We start from the raw sequence: 10,261 nt of genomic DNA on the forward strand, positions 1-10,261 counted from the left end.
AGTCTCTACCTTCCTAATGTAATTTTTAATGTTTTTCTTTTGTTTGTCTTTCATATTTCTTATAATGTACTTTTTAATTTTTTTTGAAGAATATGAAAATTTCCCAGTTTTCAGTTGGACTCAAGATTAATAAAGATGATATATGTCTTCTGGATAGTGCTACAACACACACTATTTTAAGAGATAAGAGATATTTCTCTTATTTGGTAATAAAAGAAGCCAATATTAATACAATATCTGATAGCACAAGATTAATTGAAGGTTCTGGAAAAGCCAATTTATTACTACCAGGAGGAACAAATTTGGCTATTGATGAAGCATTATATTGTAGTAAATCTCAAAGAAACTTATTAAGCTTCAAAGATATTCGCCAAAATGAATATCACATTGAGACTACAAATAATGAAAAGATTGAATATCTCTATAACACTACAATAAATTCGGGTAAGAAATATGTGCTTGAAATGTTACATGCCCTTTCCTCTGGCTTATATTACACAAGTATTAGCATGATTGAAATACATGTCATAGTAAATGAGAAGTTTACTAATCAAGATAATTTTATTATTTGGCATGATAGGTTGGGTCATCCTGGCTCTACTATGATGCATAAAATAATTGAGAATTCACATGGACATTCAATGAAGAACCAAAAGATTCTTCAATTTAAGGAATTCTCTTGTGCTGCATGTTCTCAAGACAAATTAATTATTAGACCATCAACGATTAAAGTTAAGATGGAATCCCCTATATTTCTGGAACGTATACAAGTGATATATGTGGGCATATTCACCTTCCATGTGGACCATTCAGATATTATATGGTTTTGGTAGATGCATCTACAAGATGGTCATATGTGTGCTTACTATTAACTCGCAATATGACATTTGCGAGATTGTTGGCTCAAATAATAAAGCTAAGAGCACAATTTCCAGATTATGCAATTAAGACAATTCGTCTTGATAATGCCGGTGAATTTATATCCCAAGCATTTAATGATTATTGTATATCAACTGGGATAACAATTGAGCATCCGGTCGCTCATGTTCATACACAAAATGGTCCAGCGGAATCATTGATCAAACGCCTCCAATTAATTGCTAGACCAATGCTTATGAGAACAAAACTTCCCATTTTAGTATGAGGTCATGCTATTTTGCATGCGGCATCACTTCTGCGGATAAGGCCCACAAGCTATCATAAAGTCTCCCCATTGCAATTGGTTTTTGGCCAGGAGCCAAATATTTCCCATCTTAAAATCTTTGGTTGTGCGGTATATGTTCCAATTGCTCCACCACAATGCACAATGATGGGCCTCCAAAGAAGGTTGGGGATATATATTGGGTATGAATCTCCTTCTATTATAAAATATCTGGAGCCTATGACTGGAGATTTATTTACAGCGAGATTTTCTGATTGTCATTTTGATGAATCAATATACCCAACATTAGGGGGAGAAAATAAACAGCTGAGAAAGGAGATAGATTGGAATATATTATCACTATCTCATTTAGATCCTCGAACAAATCAATGTGAACAAGAGGTACAAAAGATAATTCATTTGCAAAATATTACAAATCAACTGCCAGATGCGTTCACTGACCTACCAAGGGTGACTAAGTCATATATTCCATCTGCTAATGCTCCAGTTCGAGTTGATATCCCGGTAGGACAATCAATTAAAGCAAATAAGTTTAAACCACGCTTGAAACGTGGTAGACCAGTCGGTTCTAAAGATAAAAATCCCCGAAAAAGAAAAGGAGTAAATGATCAAAGTGATCATAATACGGAGGTAGTGGCCCAAGAAGAGCACATAGACATAAAATATGATAAGACCTCAAAGGAGGTTCAGGTACCTGAAAATGATGATGATGGAGAGATCTCAATAAGTTATGTCTCAACGGGGAAAATATGGAACCGAAATAATATTGTTATTAATAACGTTTTTGCTTATCATGTTGCTATTGAAATAATGCAACGAGACGAGGATCTTGAACCAAAATCTGTTGATGAATGTAGATAGAGAGATGATTGGCCAAAATGGAAAGACGCTATCCAGGCAGAATTAACTTCACTTGCAAAACGTGAAGTTTTTGGACCTGTAGTGCAAATACCTAATGGTGTTAAGCTTGTTGGATATAAATGGGTCTTTGTACGTAAAAGGAATGAGAAAAATGAAGTACAAAGATATAAGGCACGTCTAGTTGCACAAGGATTTTCATAAAGGCCCGGTATCGATTATGAAGAGACATATTCTCCTGTTATGGATGCTATAACATTCCGTTATCACATTAGTTTTGCTGTCCATGAAAAGCTTGACATGCATTTAATGGATGTGATTACAGCCTACCTTTACGGTTAACTTGATAATGAGATATACATGAAAATTCCCGAGGGATTTAAAATGCCTGACGCACATAATTCAAAGTCCTTGGAAATGTTTTCAATCAAATTGCAAAGATCTTTGTATGGTCTAAAGCTATAAGGAAGAATGTGGTATAACCACCTTAATGAGTATTTATTAAAGGAAGGTTATATAAATGATTCCATTTGTCCATGTGTTTTTATAAAGAAAACAACATCGGAGTTTGTTGTAGTTGTTGTATATGTTGATGACATAAACCTTATTGGAACTCCTACAGAACTCCAAAAGGTAATTGATTATTTAAAAAAGGAATTCGACATGAAAGATCTCGGAAAGACAAAATTATGTCTTGGTTTGAAAATTGAACATTTGGTAAATGGGACTTTTATTCATCAATCTACCTACATAGAAAAGGTATTGAAACAATTTTACATGGATGAAGCACATCCATTAAGTACTCCGATAATTGTTCGATCACTTGATGTAAAAAAGGACCCGTTCCGACCTCAAGAAAAGAATGAAGATCTTCTTGGTCCTGAAGTACCATATCTTAGTGCAATTGGTGCACTAATGTATCTTGCTAACTCTACAAGGCTTGGCATAACTTTTTCAGTTAATGTCTTAGCAAGATATAACTCTGCTCCTACAAGGAGACATTGGAATGGAATCAAACACATATTGCGGTATCTAAAAGGGACTGCCGATATGGGATTATTTTATGGCAATGATTGCAGTCCTAATCTTGTTGGTTATGCCGATGCTGGGTATTTATCTGACCCACACAAGGCTCGATCTCAAACAGGCTATGTGTTTACATGTGGAGGCACTGCCATATCTTGGAGATCGACTAAGCAATCAATCCTGACTACTTCATCTAATCATGCTGAGATAATTGTTATTCATGAAGCAAGTTGAGAATGTATATGGTTGAGGTCTATAATACATCTTATTCGGGATAAATGTGGTTTGAACTGTGACAAATTACCCCCAATTTTGTATGAAGACAATGCAACATGCATAGCCCAATTGAAGGGGAGATTCATAAAAGGAGATAGGACAAAACACATTTTACCACAGTTATTTTTCACACATGATCTTCAAAAGAATGGTGATATTAATGTGCAACACATTCGTTCAAGTGATAATATGGCTGATTTGTTCACCAAATCTCTACGGACGTCAACCTTCAAGAAACTAGTGTACAAGATTGGGATGTGAAGGCTCAAGGATGTGAATTGATGCTCTCATCAGGGGGAGTTAATACGCGTTGTACTCTTTTTCCCTTACAAGGTTTTGTCCCACTAGGTTTTTCCTTGCAAGGTTTTTAACGAGGCAACCAAAAGACTTATTTCTAAACATGTGTACTCTTTTTCCTTCATTAGGATTTTTTTTCCATAGGGTTTTTTCCTAATAAGGTTTTAACGAGACACATTATCTATGGACATCCAAGGGGGAGTGTTATAAGATAAATCTTATGGTGGATGTCTACTCCTCCTCCATGATTTTTACAAATGCTTAATGACATATTCAATGACATATTTTCTTCACTTTTCATGCCTATATAAAGGCCTTGTAATAGATAGAAAAATACACACAATTGAAGAAGAAATAAATACTCTTCCTTCTTTCTATCTCTATTATCTTGTTCAAGTTTATAGTAAATTGCTTTTAGTTTTATAACACTTTTAACATATGTTGCTTAAGCAAGTCTTCGATCGGTCGATGCACTTTATTTCTTATGGACCAATCAACCTTTTGTGCTGAGTAAAAGAAAGCCACGTGATGTTAGAAAGTTCATCCCAGATCCAAGAAAAAAATTAATGAGAATAAATTACCCTGTATTCTGAACGTAACATATCCTTTAATGGGATTGGTCAAGGGGTTCAATTGAATACCCTCCATCGCAAACTTATACCATGAAAAAAGGGTAAAAGCATTTTTTTTAAAGATATATACTTGTATAAGGTAAAATTGGAGGGTTCGATTTTCGATCATTACGATGCTTCACAAGCACATTTGCATAGGCTCGAGATTATGGTCGAGATTAATACCTTAGGGGTTGTCGACGTCCAGCCTCGAGGCAGTACAGATCGATGGTTATGGCGGAAAAGTGGGAAGTTCCCAAGGCGCGTAGCTAGAGCTCGCAAAGCCTATTAGGCTAGTCCAGGCCCGCATCATGGTATTAAATGGCTGTACCAGCCCCATAACTTTGTAATAAATGCATTTGTACTATGTTGGGATTCCCCCCTCATATAAAAAGGGGATCCTTTTCATTTTGTAAGGAACCAGATGCTCAATATTGTATATACTAGAACATTCTCTCTAACATATTCTCTTGATCTCATTGCTTTATTTTATTGCTTATATTCATTGTGTTCTAATTTCTCGTTCTTCATTTATTGCTTATTATTGGCCATAAAGAGCCGTCATTAATTTTATCATAACTGTTAGTCATCCATCGACTACCCTCGGCAGGACATCAGACTCGACCTCGAGGCCCCGAATAAGCAAGCTCGAGCCCCCCGATTATCAGCCATTCGGTTTGGTTATCACCTTACTTTCAAGCTCTTATCTTGTTTCCAAGTCTTTCACTTAGCATCAATTGCCTAACAACTAGCATAAAAATAGATCACATATTTTTAGAACCACAAAATCAAATCTAATTGTAATTACCATTTTCAAGGTAAACAGTTTGGCGTTCACCGTGGGGTTAAAAATAATAATGATTATTTTCTTGCTGGTTTACTACATAACGCAAGTTACCTTTCACACTTTTTCTTGTCCATGATCTTTAATTTTAGGTCAAAATGTCTAACTCAGTAAACGCACGTGAAAACAACAATCTTGAGGTCCATGGAGAGAATGGTGTGGATGTTCCAAGTGTCGGTGAACCACCACGAAACCTTGAAAATGCACCAGAACTAATTCATGTGGATGTGGTCTCATGCACCGCTCAATACATCGAAATAAGCTCCCACACCAACAGGAGCATACACCAGGAAGATCAACAAAAAGCACAAAAAACCTCGGCTCAGGAAGAACACGAGGTTAGCCTTCACGTCATCTTCGAAATGTTACAAGCACAACAACTGGCGATTGCTCAGTTGCAAAGCCACCAAAATACTCCCTGCACGGCAGCTCGAGAAATGACTCCCCGAGCCAAGCAGGTACTAGAAAGATCAAGCAACAACGGGTCGGTAGCCGACCCCGCCATCATGAAGATGCTCAAGGACCTCACAAAGAGGATCGAGTCGGGCGAGAAAAAGATAGAAGGTAGAGACCAACAATTTTAGGGTAGATCAAATTTCGGGCGCACCCCCGATTCTGAAAGGCGTAGATTCGAAGAAGTTTGTACAAAAGCCATTCCCACAGGAAGAGGCCCCGAAACCCATTCCAAAGAAGTTCAGAATGACCGACATTCCCCAACTAGCACGTTACTGCTTACACTTGTGCAGTGAAGGGCAACAACCTAAAGGATGAAGAGATCGAGTTCGTCCTACTGAAAAAGTTCGGAGAGACGCTCTCAAAAGGGGCAATGATGTGGTACCACAACCTGGCCCCAAACTCGATAGATTCATTTGCCGTGCTGGCAGATTCTTTCATAAAGGCACATGCTGGTGCCATCAAAGTAGCTACAAGGAAATCTGACGTCTTCAAAATCAAGCAAAGGGAGAACGAGATGCTGCGAGAATTCGTATCTCGCTTTTAAATGGAACAAATGGAACTACCACCGGTCTTCGACGACTGGCGGTGCAGGCCTTCACTTAAGGTTTGAACGAGCGAAGCTCGGTAGCTTCGAAGCAGCTGAAGCAGAACTTAGTCGAATATCCCGCCGTGACTTGGTCATACGTACACAACCGATACCAATCAAAGATCAAGGTCGAAGACGACCAACTAGGAGCCCCCTCGGGCTCGGTATATCCTAGTAGGCTTTCGGCAAAGGAGTCAAAGCCGAACAGAGAGAGATACCAACCGTACACTGAAGACAGAAGAAACGCCCCAAGGCGCAACATACCCCGCAATGACCGGAAGATGGACCAGGCCAGAATCCTCGGGGACTTGTTAACATATATGGATTCGATAGGCACATAGGGCCGACGGAGGCGCCCCACTTGTCGGAATACAACTTCAACGTTGACGTTTCAGACATCGTATATGCCATCAGTAAAATCGGAGACACCAGGTGGCCAAGGCCTGTACAATCAGATCCTTCGCAAAGAAATCATAACTTAGTGTGTGAATTTCACAACACGCACGGCCACAGGATCGAGGATTGCCAGAAACTCCAGGAAGAAGTAGCTCGACTACTCAACAAAGGTCATCTCCGAGAATTCCTCAGCGACCGGGCCAAAAATCAGTTCCGAGAAAGAGAGGCGACCAAGAAGAACGAAACAAATGAGCCACGATATGTCATCCACATGATCTTGGGAGGCATTGATGCTCCACAAGAACCCATGATCAGAAGAACAAAAAAATCCATCACCAGAGAAAAGCGAACTCGAGGTTACATACCCGAGGACGCTTTCACATTCAGCGACGAGGACATCGAGACCTTGTCTTAGCCTCACAACGACGCACTGGTAATCTCTTTCCTTGTAAATACATTTCAAATTAAACGTGTACTTATGGATCCAGGTAGCTCGGCCAATATTATCAAGTCGAGGGTGGTAGAGTAGCTCGGACTGCTTGACGAAATCGTGCCCGCCTCTTGAGTCCTCAACGGGTTCAACATGGCGAGCGAAACAACCAAAGGGGAAATCACCCTCCCAGTCAACGTGGCCGGCACAACCCAAAATGCTAAATTCCATGTCATCGAAGGAGACATAAGATACAATGCCTTGTTCGGGAGGCTGTGGATACACTGCATGAGAGCAGTACTATCCACCCTCCATCAAATGATGAAATTCCCAACAAAGGATGGGGTAAAAATCGTCTACGGGGAGCAGCATGCGGCAAAAGAGATGTTCGCGGTGCACGATGTGGCACCAACACCAATGCCTCCACCATCGAAGGAGCTGAAGGATAAAAAAATAGTAAGATATCGATAACAAGCTAAACTCTCGGCTACGCCCGACTAAACAAAACGAAGGACCGTACCGAGTCCTCATAATAAACGATTGAATGACATCGATGTCCGAAGAGCCGTCATCACTAAGGTATAGTCATCTCCCTTTTTAAGTTACATTTTATGCTAACCGAAATGCAGGTATCCGATCGAAACGGCCGAAACGCTTTCCAACTCGAAGGCTATATGTTCCAAAAGCGTACGTTGCACTCTTTAACTTCAACCGGGGTTTTATCCCAAGAAGGGTTTTACCGGCAATATTTTTAACGAGGCAACGTCTATATGTTACCTAAGGAAGACTCAATAAGTATTCAAGGTTTCTTTTGCAATCAACCTCGAATACTGGGGGGCATCTCCACAGAAGGTCACCTACTTGGAGAAGCCAAGATTCGCTAAATGGGGTCTCGATAGGAAAATAAGGTACCTGGGTAGAATAACCGAGCCCTTAACAGTGAAAACGTGTATACTTGTACCAAGTAAACAAAGAATACTTTCCAAAACATTTCAAGTTTCAAAGAAGCCCAGTATTTTTGCAAAAACATCTCCAGAGCCAAAAACGTCCCGAACACTCGGGGACTGGCGTCAACAACTCGAAGCCGTATGACCCCCGGGTCGGAGCTTCAAACTCGTAAGCCTTCAATGAGGCAATATCAAGATCACAAAACGACTCCATAGTAAAAAGCGTCCCGAACACTCGGGGATTGACATCAACAACTCGAAGCCGTATGACCCCCGGGTCGGAGCTTCAAACTCGTAAGCCCTCAATGAGGCAACATCAACATCACAAAACGACTCTAGAGCCAAAAACGTCCCGAACACTCGGGGGCTGGGGTCGAAAACTCAAGGCCACATAACCTTCGGGTCGGAAACACTCGAAATTGTAAGCCCTCAATAAGGCAATACCAAGTTTTCAAGTAATGGCTCCCGAGCCAAGAAACTCTTGATGACTCGGGGACTGCCCCAATCGCCACTCCCATCGACTTATCAAAACTCGAGGCCATAAGACTACATGCGGGCAGCCTCGGTCTCGTAAGACCTATATAAGGCAACAATAATTGTAAGACCTCATGCAAGGCATGAACCACACTTGTACCAAGTGACCAAAACTGTAAGACCTCAAGCAAGGCATGAACCATACTTGTACCAAGTGACCAAAACTGTAAGACCTCAATCTAGGCACGAACCACACTTGTACCAAGTGACCAAAACTGTAAGACCTCAAGCAAGGCATGGACCATACTTGTACCAAGTAACCAAAACTGTAAGACCTCAAAGGCATGTAAAATTTGTTACACCTTACTAAAGGCATAATCCCGATCTTAAAGTTAAGGCTATATATCGAACTTGTAAGACCCCTAAAAAGGCATACCCTCGATATAGACGCCGAAACTACTTCACTCGGGAACTGAAAGGCTCCGGCCAAACACAATGACTATGGTCACAAGGTTGTACCAGCCAAACTAACGCGACTTGGGGACGCCCGACCGTCGCTATAAAATCAAAGGCCTTCAATTACTTAGAAAATACTTCGAAAAGAACCGGTTAAACAGGCTACCCTCGACATAGGCAAAAGAGCTTCGACCATGTCAGCTCCAAACTATAAGCTTCGAGATACTCAGCCACCGAGCCGAACCTCCCAAGGTGCTCGATCATCGCCATATAATGACTCACAATCGAGGTTCCTATCGAAGAGTCAGGCAAACACAATTTCAAAAAGTCCTTAACGAGGGAAAAATAAAGCCTACTAGAGGTTGTACCGACCCAATTCGTAAGAGCCACTACTGCCAGCCCATACTAGAGGTCGTACTGACCCAATGCGTAAGAGCCACTGCCGCCAGCCCATACTAGAGGTCGTACCGACCCAATGAGTAAGAGCCACTACCACCAGCCCATACTAGAGGTCGTACCGAGCCAAGGCGTAAGAGCCACTGCCGCCAGCCCATACTAGAGGTCGTACCGACCCAATGCGTGAGAGCCACTGCCGCCAGCCCATATAAAAGGTCGTACCGACCAAATGCGTAAGAGCCTAAGGGCCAGCTTTTAATTCAAAAACTTAAGGGTCAATAAGCTCGAGTCAAAATCCAACTCGGGGACTGAACCCAAAATAGTTAATTGAATACGCCTATGAGCAAAAGCGTAAGAGCTTAAACGACGACTTATACTAAAAGGTAGTACCGACCAAGCGCGTAAGAGCCTATGGGCTGGCTCAACGAGCCCCAGGGCCGTATTATAAATCTAAGGGTTCTCTTAACTCGAAGATCAGTTCGTTTGGCTAACGACTGACAAATATCAAGGCAAAGGGAAATGCATGGAAAATAAAACCGCGAGCTTTCCTTTTATACATACATGTGAGAGAATACGAGCTTCATTTACAAAGTTCTTCAAAAACACTAGGCACAAAACAAGAAGGGAAGAGCCTAATCTATATCCCCCTCGGGGACTATGGTCCGTCGGCCTCTTTCTCGCTATCGGACAGAAGGAGCTTAGCACTTTATTCTTCTGCCTTTGCCTACTTTATCTCTTCTGAGAGGTCGAAGTCCCTAGTATGAATTTCCTCGAGGGTTTCCCTCCGAGATTTACACCTCACGTACTCTTTGTTCCTACTCTCCTGGTCGAGAGCCCCCCTTAGCACAACACGAGCGTCGGCAGCATCCTTCAAATAGACAACCACCTTCTTATCGGCCTTAGTTCGGATTTCTCCAGCTTCAGCTCGGGCGTCCACGACTTCAGCCTTCACCTTCATGAGCTCAGACTCGAGCCTTGAAATTATGTCCGTTCGGACCAAGCTGTTCTCGTGAGCGTTGTGAAGTTGCACTTCAAGGGCGGAAGCC

Source organism: Nicotiana sylvestris, chromosome 5 (assembly GCF_000393655.2).
Source record: "Nicotiana sylvestris chromosome 5, ASM39365v2, whole genome shotgun sequence".
Lineage (NCBI taxonomy): Eukaryota > Viridiplantae > Streptophyta > Magnoliopsida > Solanales > Solanaceae > Nicotiana > Nicotiana sylvestris.